This window comes from Pinus tabuliformis, chromosome 2_1 (genome assembly GCF_031772625.1).
Source record: "Pinus tabuliformis cultivar Carrire ecotype Pingquan chromosome 2_1, CPIR1, whole genome shotgun sequence".
In the NCBI taxonomy this organism is placed as follows: domain Eukaryota; kingdom Viridiplantae; phylum Streptophyta; class Pinopsida; order Pinales; family Pinaceae; genus Pinus; species Pinus tabuliformis.
The window spans coordinates 362022209-362029654 of NC_142299.1; positions in this window are offsets into that span (position 1 = coordinate 362022209).

Genomic DNA, 7446 nt, shown 5'->3' on the forward strand with positions numbered 1-7446 from the left:
ATTATCAGGCGGGTCCCGCCGCAAACGTGCACGCCGTGTCGGAGCGCCCGCCAACCGTTGATCTTTCGCCGCCCCCAATCCAACAGTGGGCGGGTAATCTGGGCGATGGATGTGCAGTGGTTTAGCGTCCGGGGAGCGGGTGGTTTTGCTCCCGTACGCAGGACACGCGTCGGCCGTTGGGGTTGTTCGGAGCCCCTCTCCCCAATACCACCTTTCCCCAAAGGCGGTGCGGGGAAACCGAAAACCACCCTCCCGCAAACTGCCACCCCTGTCGCGTCGGCCCCATGTCACGGTGACGTCATGTCCGAAGCACCCGCCTCTACGCCACGTCGCCCTCCACGCCGTCTTGCCACCTCCGCATGCCTCCAGCGTGTCCCGCCACGCTGGCATCCAAGTCAGCATCCACGTCACCGTCCGTACCTGGGGCCCGCTGATGACGTCATGATGACGTCATCATGGAAAAGCGCCGAAATGCCATATGCACCAAATTTATCGTTATAAGCACGAAAATGGACCGCTTTTGGTCATTTTCGTTGGAAAGGTGAGGGAGCTGTTTTGCTCGTTTACGCCGAAATTGCCTCCATATTTCGAATTCAAAAGATTTGGACGCCGCCACCTGCAAAATTCAACTACATTCTTCACCCATCGATCAACCCGACAGCTCTCGGCGCTAATTATCCAAGTATTTTGCCAAACCAACCCGTTTGTCGTGTTCTTCCCATTCTCTGCGAATTTGCCACTAAAATTGCCTAAAGAACTCCTAATTTAATGATGTTCACCTGTTAATGGTAGCCTTCAAAGATCTAAGGCACCCTGTATTCAAGTTTTCACTATTACACAGTTGTTTTAGGCTTAAATGCACGTTGAACTCTCACGCCTGCCCGACATTGTTCCCTTTTGCCGAGTGTATGATTTGAAGACTTTATTTTTCACCAGACTATAATCCTGCTCCCCTCTGCAATTTGCCCTCACTGTCCATAATTCCTGTGAATTCACCAGAAGAAATCAGAGTCAAGTCTACTCATCCAAGTTGCTCCTTCTAAAAGATAAATCTGGCCCCATCTGCATTTAGTCTACCACCTTGCTTCTAAAAGCCTTACAAGCTATCATATTCAAACTGTTACACTCAGAAGCTGCATTCTAAAGATAACACCTGAAAGTTATACAATGGCTACACCATCAGCTCTCAGTGTTGCTCCTATGAATCCACCAAACAAGAAGCTTGAGGCCATGCCTCTTGCTGACAGAGATTACCTCATCCAGGACCTTGTGGCTGACAGGAACCATTTACAGACCTTTCGCCAATTGAGGGATAGCTATTTGAGCAACAATGACATGTATGAGATATGGGAGTCCAATCTGCCTTACTATTTCCTCCCATCTGTTAATATTTTTCCAGAAATCATCCGCTTATGTGCTGAGAATTATGATCCAACTCAGAGAAATGTCAAGTCTCCATCTGGGAGCATACGCTTCCACATCAATCCTGACTCCATCAACCAAATGCTCAACTTCAAGCAAACTCAGCTGCTGTTTCCCTTCTCCATGAACTATTTACTAGATGCAGGCGCCAAACTTTCCACTGCTGACATTGAGAAGGTCACCAAGACATTCATGAGAGCTGACCGCCAGCCTACAAGGCCACCTCCTTTCTTGTATGTCCATTTCACTGATGTAGGCAAACTCCTGGTTGACATGATCTCCTATGTGTTGGGCTACAAAACCAGTGAGCACATTGATGAGACAGTGCTGGTGTTATTAGCTGCTTACAGCCCAGGCCAGCCTCCCGCCTACAAATATAACTTTGCCAAGTTTATAGCCAACAAAATACATGACCAACTCTTGAAAGTGGATAGGGAGGGTGTGTTCAAATATTCATCATATATCTACCACTTGTTCATGTATTATCAGTCCGAGGCCTTTCAATGCCCTATCAAGAAGCTGGATTCTAGGGGAGAAAGGAGGTCTGTCATCTTCTGGTCATCAGTTTTCCACCAAGTCCAAGATTCACCATATTCATACTGTGAATTTATTGACCAATTTGTCTACCCGGTCTCTTGCCTATTGATGAGATCCCCTCCTCCCAGACTGTCATTTGAAATCCAGAAAACTCTGCAGCTGTCCAAGAACTATAAAATAGGTGATTGGTACCTATACCAAAATCATACAATTATCAGAATCTATGGCTGTGAGCTCTGTCCATATAGGCTCCCAAGATATGTACCAATGAGAATGTTCGCCTTGGAATACTATAGACAGCATATTAACTCTGACCTCACCCACTTTCATAGTGCCAAGAAGAAAGCCCATCTCAAGTTCAAAGACCACCTGGGCCCTTTTATCATGAATAAGAAAGAGGGTTGGCAAGAGGCTGATCAAATTCTCAAAGATAAATATAAGCTATCAAGAAGCTTCTGGTGGGTCCCTTATGACCCTGAAGGCTTCATCAGTGCTAGAAGAGTCAAGTACAAGCTGCTAGGGTATAAGCACTGTAAATATCCACAAATTGAGCAGTATGCCAACCAACAAGAATGGTTGCAAGGCACATTAATTGAGGAACTAACTCAAGAAGAAATAATGGAAAGAAATGTCAAGGATTTAGAAAAAAATCTTGACTTAGATTCTCTGCAGCAGGTAACTTTCAAGCAGCCGCATCCAATTGGAGAAGGTACCTCCACTGCTGCAACCGCACCAGTCACCCAGGGGCCATCTACATCAGCATCAGTTACAGAAAAAGGTAAGGGAATAATGGGTGCAAAAAAAGAAGTAGTAAAAGAAAAGCCTGCCTCCTCAATTAGGCAGCAGCAAGAGCAAACCCCTCCGCCACAAACAGAGGCACCAAGAGTGCCTGCCTTGCAGACCCCTGCACATGAGGAAAGGGGCAAGAAACGGGACCGAGAGGAGTCCACACCTGCTAGTGGATCCACTTAGCAACCCGAAGCCAAAAGACAAAGGGTTGATTCTCCCGTCATAGAAGAAATCAGCGAGGAAGTCCTTGAGAGCCCAAGGAAAGAAAGAGAAGACAGCCAGCAGACAGCCACAAGCTCTTTTCAACAAGAGCAAGGAGTACAGCTTGGCATGGAGGTGTCCTCCTCCACTCAGCAGAGCAAGAAACCTTCCAGCACCAAGGCTTCCTTCAAAGAGATAAAGGCACAAAATGAGCTCTTAAGAGTGGAGGTATACAAACAATTTCTCAAGGCAACGCCAACTAAACAAGAGAGGTTGATGTCTGTATATGATATCCAAGAGGAAAAAATAATCCTCAACCATTTCAAACCCAAGGTATCGCAGCCTCACTCAGCTGCAGATTTTGTAAAAACAAAGCTAGAAGTCATGGCAAAAGACATTCACCCCATGGATCAGATAGAGCTGCATAAGCAAACGGGGGAAATGGTCTATGCCACACTGGTAGACAGGGCCACAATGGCCCATGAATTGAAAGAATCTCTGAAGAACACCAACACCCAGCTAGATTTGGAGAGAATGCCCTCCACGGCCAAGGACAACAGGATCAAAACACTGGAGGACATCATTGTGGACTTAGGACATGATCCTAAGGATCCTAAGTGTGTGAGGGCCCTTATGAAAAAGAAAGAGGATGATATTGCTGCGTTGAAGAAAAGACTGAAATTGCTTCCTACTGAGCACCCTCAAACAGCAGAATTGCAAAAAGAAAAGGAGTCTGAAGATCAATTGGACCTAATAATGCAGCTGAGTCAAAGAGTGATTGATCTGGAGAAGGAGCTAGAAAGGGCACTCCTAGAAAAACAGGGAGAATCAACCTCCCAACCTCCTCAGACTGCCTCAACCACTGCCACAACTACAGAGGCAGCAGCGACCCCTGCAACGGCTACAGCAACAATAGATGCGGCAGCAGCAACATCAACAGCTCCTGAGTACAGCTTAGACATGGATGAATTGACAAAAGTTATCAAAGAGCTGGAGCTTCAGGCGACAGAGATCAAACAAGCCAATGAGAAATTGGCAGAGCTGGAAGCTAAGTATGACAAATCCAAGATGACTGTAGCAGAGCAGACCAGAGAGATTAAGGCCCTCAAAGACAAAATAAAGGCCTTAGAAAAAGAACTGAAACTAGAGAATACCCTGGCAGAAATAAAAAGGATTTTGTGGGCCCGGATTGACCACTCCCTTACCAAACAATGGAAGTCAATCAGAACAGTGCATGAACAGATGGAATTAATAGGACGAGCACAAATTGAGAGCCAGAAAGCCAGAACAACACTAGGGAATAGGCCTGAGCAGGCCAACAGGATGATAAATTTCCTTAACAATCAGACCAAGGAGGAGCTGGCAGCCCTGAACATCATCAACAAAACAGATGTTGTCCTCACAGCTAAAAAGGTGTTGACCCTCAGAAATTTTGTACAAACTGTAGAGAGAAAATGTCATGAAATGCAGGCTGAGGTGGATGAATACAAGCTAAAAATGGGAGCACTGCAAGACAAGGGATTGCCCAGCCTACTAACCAGCACGGGAAGACTGCTCCCCCGTGAGCAATATGCTACGAGGATGACAAATTTTATTGAAAATCAGATCACAGCATCCGCCAGTACTTCTGAAGAAACAGGACCTCCATCAGGGCAGAGCCTCTATCACAAGCTTGAAAATCTATTCTACATTGAGCATGAGATTAATCACTTATTTGAGGTCCCACCAAATTTTTACAGGTATACAGAGGCAGATGAAACCTTGGTAAAGATACGAAGACACCAATTACCCAAGGAAGATTGGTGGTAGGCGATGCTACAAATTTTGCCTCAGTAATCTCAACTTGGTCAGTCCTAGTCAGCTTCAGCTCAACCAAAGTCAAAAACAGAATCAGGACAGCATGCAAGGTGGCCAAAAAGGATGACTCAGCGGAAATACCACGACAGCAAGCCAAGACAAAGGAAATGCGCAGATTTTGGGCAATATGGCTCTAGCCGACTCAATGTGTTACAAAGTCAAAATTCTCTGAAAATTTTGGACAGCTAATACACTAAGCAGTTATTACAGCATTTATCCTCTCAGCTGCAATTCTCCAAGAGTTGTCACAGTATTTACGAGCCATTAATTTATCAGCTAGATATTTTCTGATCAAAATTTTGTATATATACCTCCCCTGGCAACGTATTTGGGGTTGGTGATTTTCTCTCTAAGACAATATATTGTATATTTTCAGATGATCTAATGCAAAAGGCTGGAAAAGCTCATTATCTCCTGAATGCTTGATGTCTCAATGATGCTCTGCGTGCTGTTACAGAATTCCTGTGCTGTCTAATGGAACAATAAGTTTTCTTAAACTATGTTTTATCTTCTTATGTTTGTCTGAATCATATGCATGTTTCACTAGTCTAACAACAGAGAAAAAGAATAGTACAGGAAATGCTTGATTACACCCTGTGCTCAATCTCTGTCGTTGAAAATGTTTTCTTCAGAATTAATCATGGACATGAATTCTTAATTTTCCATGCTTGTATCGGTTCTATAAATATGAATGTTACCCAGGAATTCTTCAATGCTCCTAAGTAATGTTCCCACTGTTCCCCATATCAGCTTACTGAAAGATCCTTAGTTGCCTTTCACGCCCTGATTCCATCCCATCCAATTACAGATTTAAAGAATTGTTCCCTAGACACTTATCTGGCTCTGTAGCATCACTGTTGTTTCAACACAGACATATCAAGCAATTAAACATCACTGACTCCATGCCCAATGGCCTAGATCACCCTGCAAAAATATACCTATTCTGACTGAAATCATCATCCAGCAAATTCAAAACAAAACCTTGTGCATCATAGCTAGCTTAAAACATCATACAAACAAAGTTAAATCATAAAGAGAGAGCCCTCTCTGGTTACAGGTAGGCTAAGACCTGTGGCCCAAAGATTGGTTAGTGGTTACCTCGGCCGTATTCCCTTAGGAGTCAAAGGGGACAACCTGAGTGATAACAGAACCCTCCTCAAGTCAAAACCCACCGCCACCTAACGATCTTCATATCCAAAGGTTGGTTGCTTACCTTGTGTTTCACCCCCCTAAAGGGGCACTTCGACGCACAATGCATAATACATCTGCACGTTCCGCACAAAACTACAGCATTGTAGAAGACTTGGCACAAGCACCGTCGGCGATGTCGGCGCTCGAAGTATTACAAACCTATCCAACACAAATGAAAGCTCTGCTTTCGGCTATTGGTGGTATCGACCCTTAGGATTCCATGCTTGCAATTTTCGACATGGAAAAATGTAAACCTCCCCTTTCACACCAGCTTGCATTTCAGGTGCAATTTTTTTCGAAAGGGAAAGGAATACATAGAATTGTCATTGACGAAGGTGCTTCAACTTGCATAATTTCGGCTTCATGTTGACTCGCTTTGGGTTATCCAACCCTATCCCCACCGTCGAATTCCCTTAAAGCTTTCAACGACCACACTTTCATCCGAAAAGGTTACCTAGCTAGCTACCCCATCACCTTGAATGGGAAAATGGTAACGGTGGACATCGAAGTCGTAGATAGAAAGCTCAACTATAATCTATTGTTGGGTCGCAGTTGGACTTACGCCATGACTGCCATTGTGTCTACTATCTTTCGCATCATCCTATTTCCATTGGATGGAAAGATAGTCATAGTGGACCAACTATCCTTTTGCACCCCTGATTATTCCCCATTACCTAGCAGCTTTGTACCTTTAGTGGGTGGTGTACCTGACTCTTACGTCAGTATCAGTACTGGTCTATTGAAGGGCTCTTCCCTAATGGGTTGTTTCCCTCTTCTGTCGCCAGCAGTTCCACAGACGGTCAATATGGTTTCATCCATTCCTCACGAATCGACCGATCCTTGGATCCTACTGGCCCCTTCAGAAATTGACACTTACAGAGAACAAATGTCGCTTTCACTAGTTGAATTGGCCTGCCAGGCCATTCAATTTGCATTCGAGTCTCGGTCACTTTGGTCACAGCCAACGATATCACTGCCCCTCCCATAACTGCTCCTTCTTTCAACCCCCTCAATCAAGTCCTACCTACAAACTTAGCTATTAGAGAGATCATGTGTTTAGAAGAGCAACCTTGGGAGGACTCTCACCATCATGTTTCGATATATGATTTAGACACGATGCCTCTTCAAATCCTATCATTTGATGCACCTGAAATCGTTTCCTGACCTTTTACGACTATCCAAACTTGGACTTGGAGGGAAACATGGGCAATCTTTCAAAGACATTGCTCATCGATATTTCAGTCAAGACAGGCATCATGGAAAACATACAGATTGGAGCCAATCACAATCCTAAGGAAATTGCAAGCTTCACCTACCCTTTTAAGGACTTCCACGATGTTTTCCCTTGATCTTATGAGGAAATGCATGGCATAGACCCTTCTATTGTCAAGCATAAGATCAAGAAGTTTCGAGAATTCTTTTTCTGGTATTTTTCTTGCTCGTTAATCC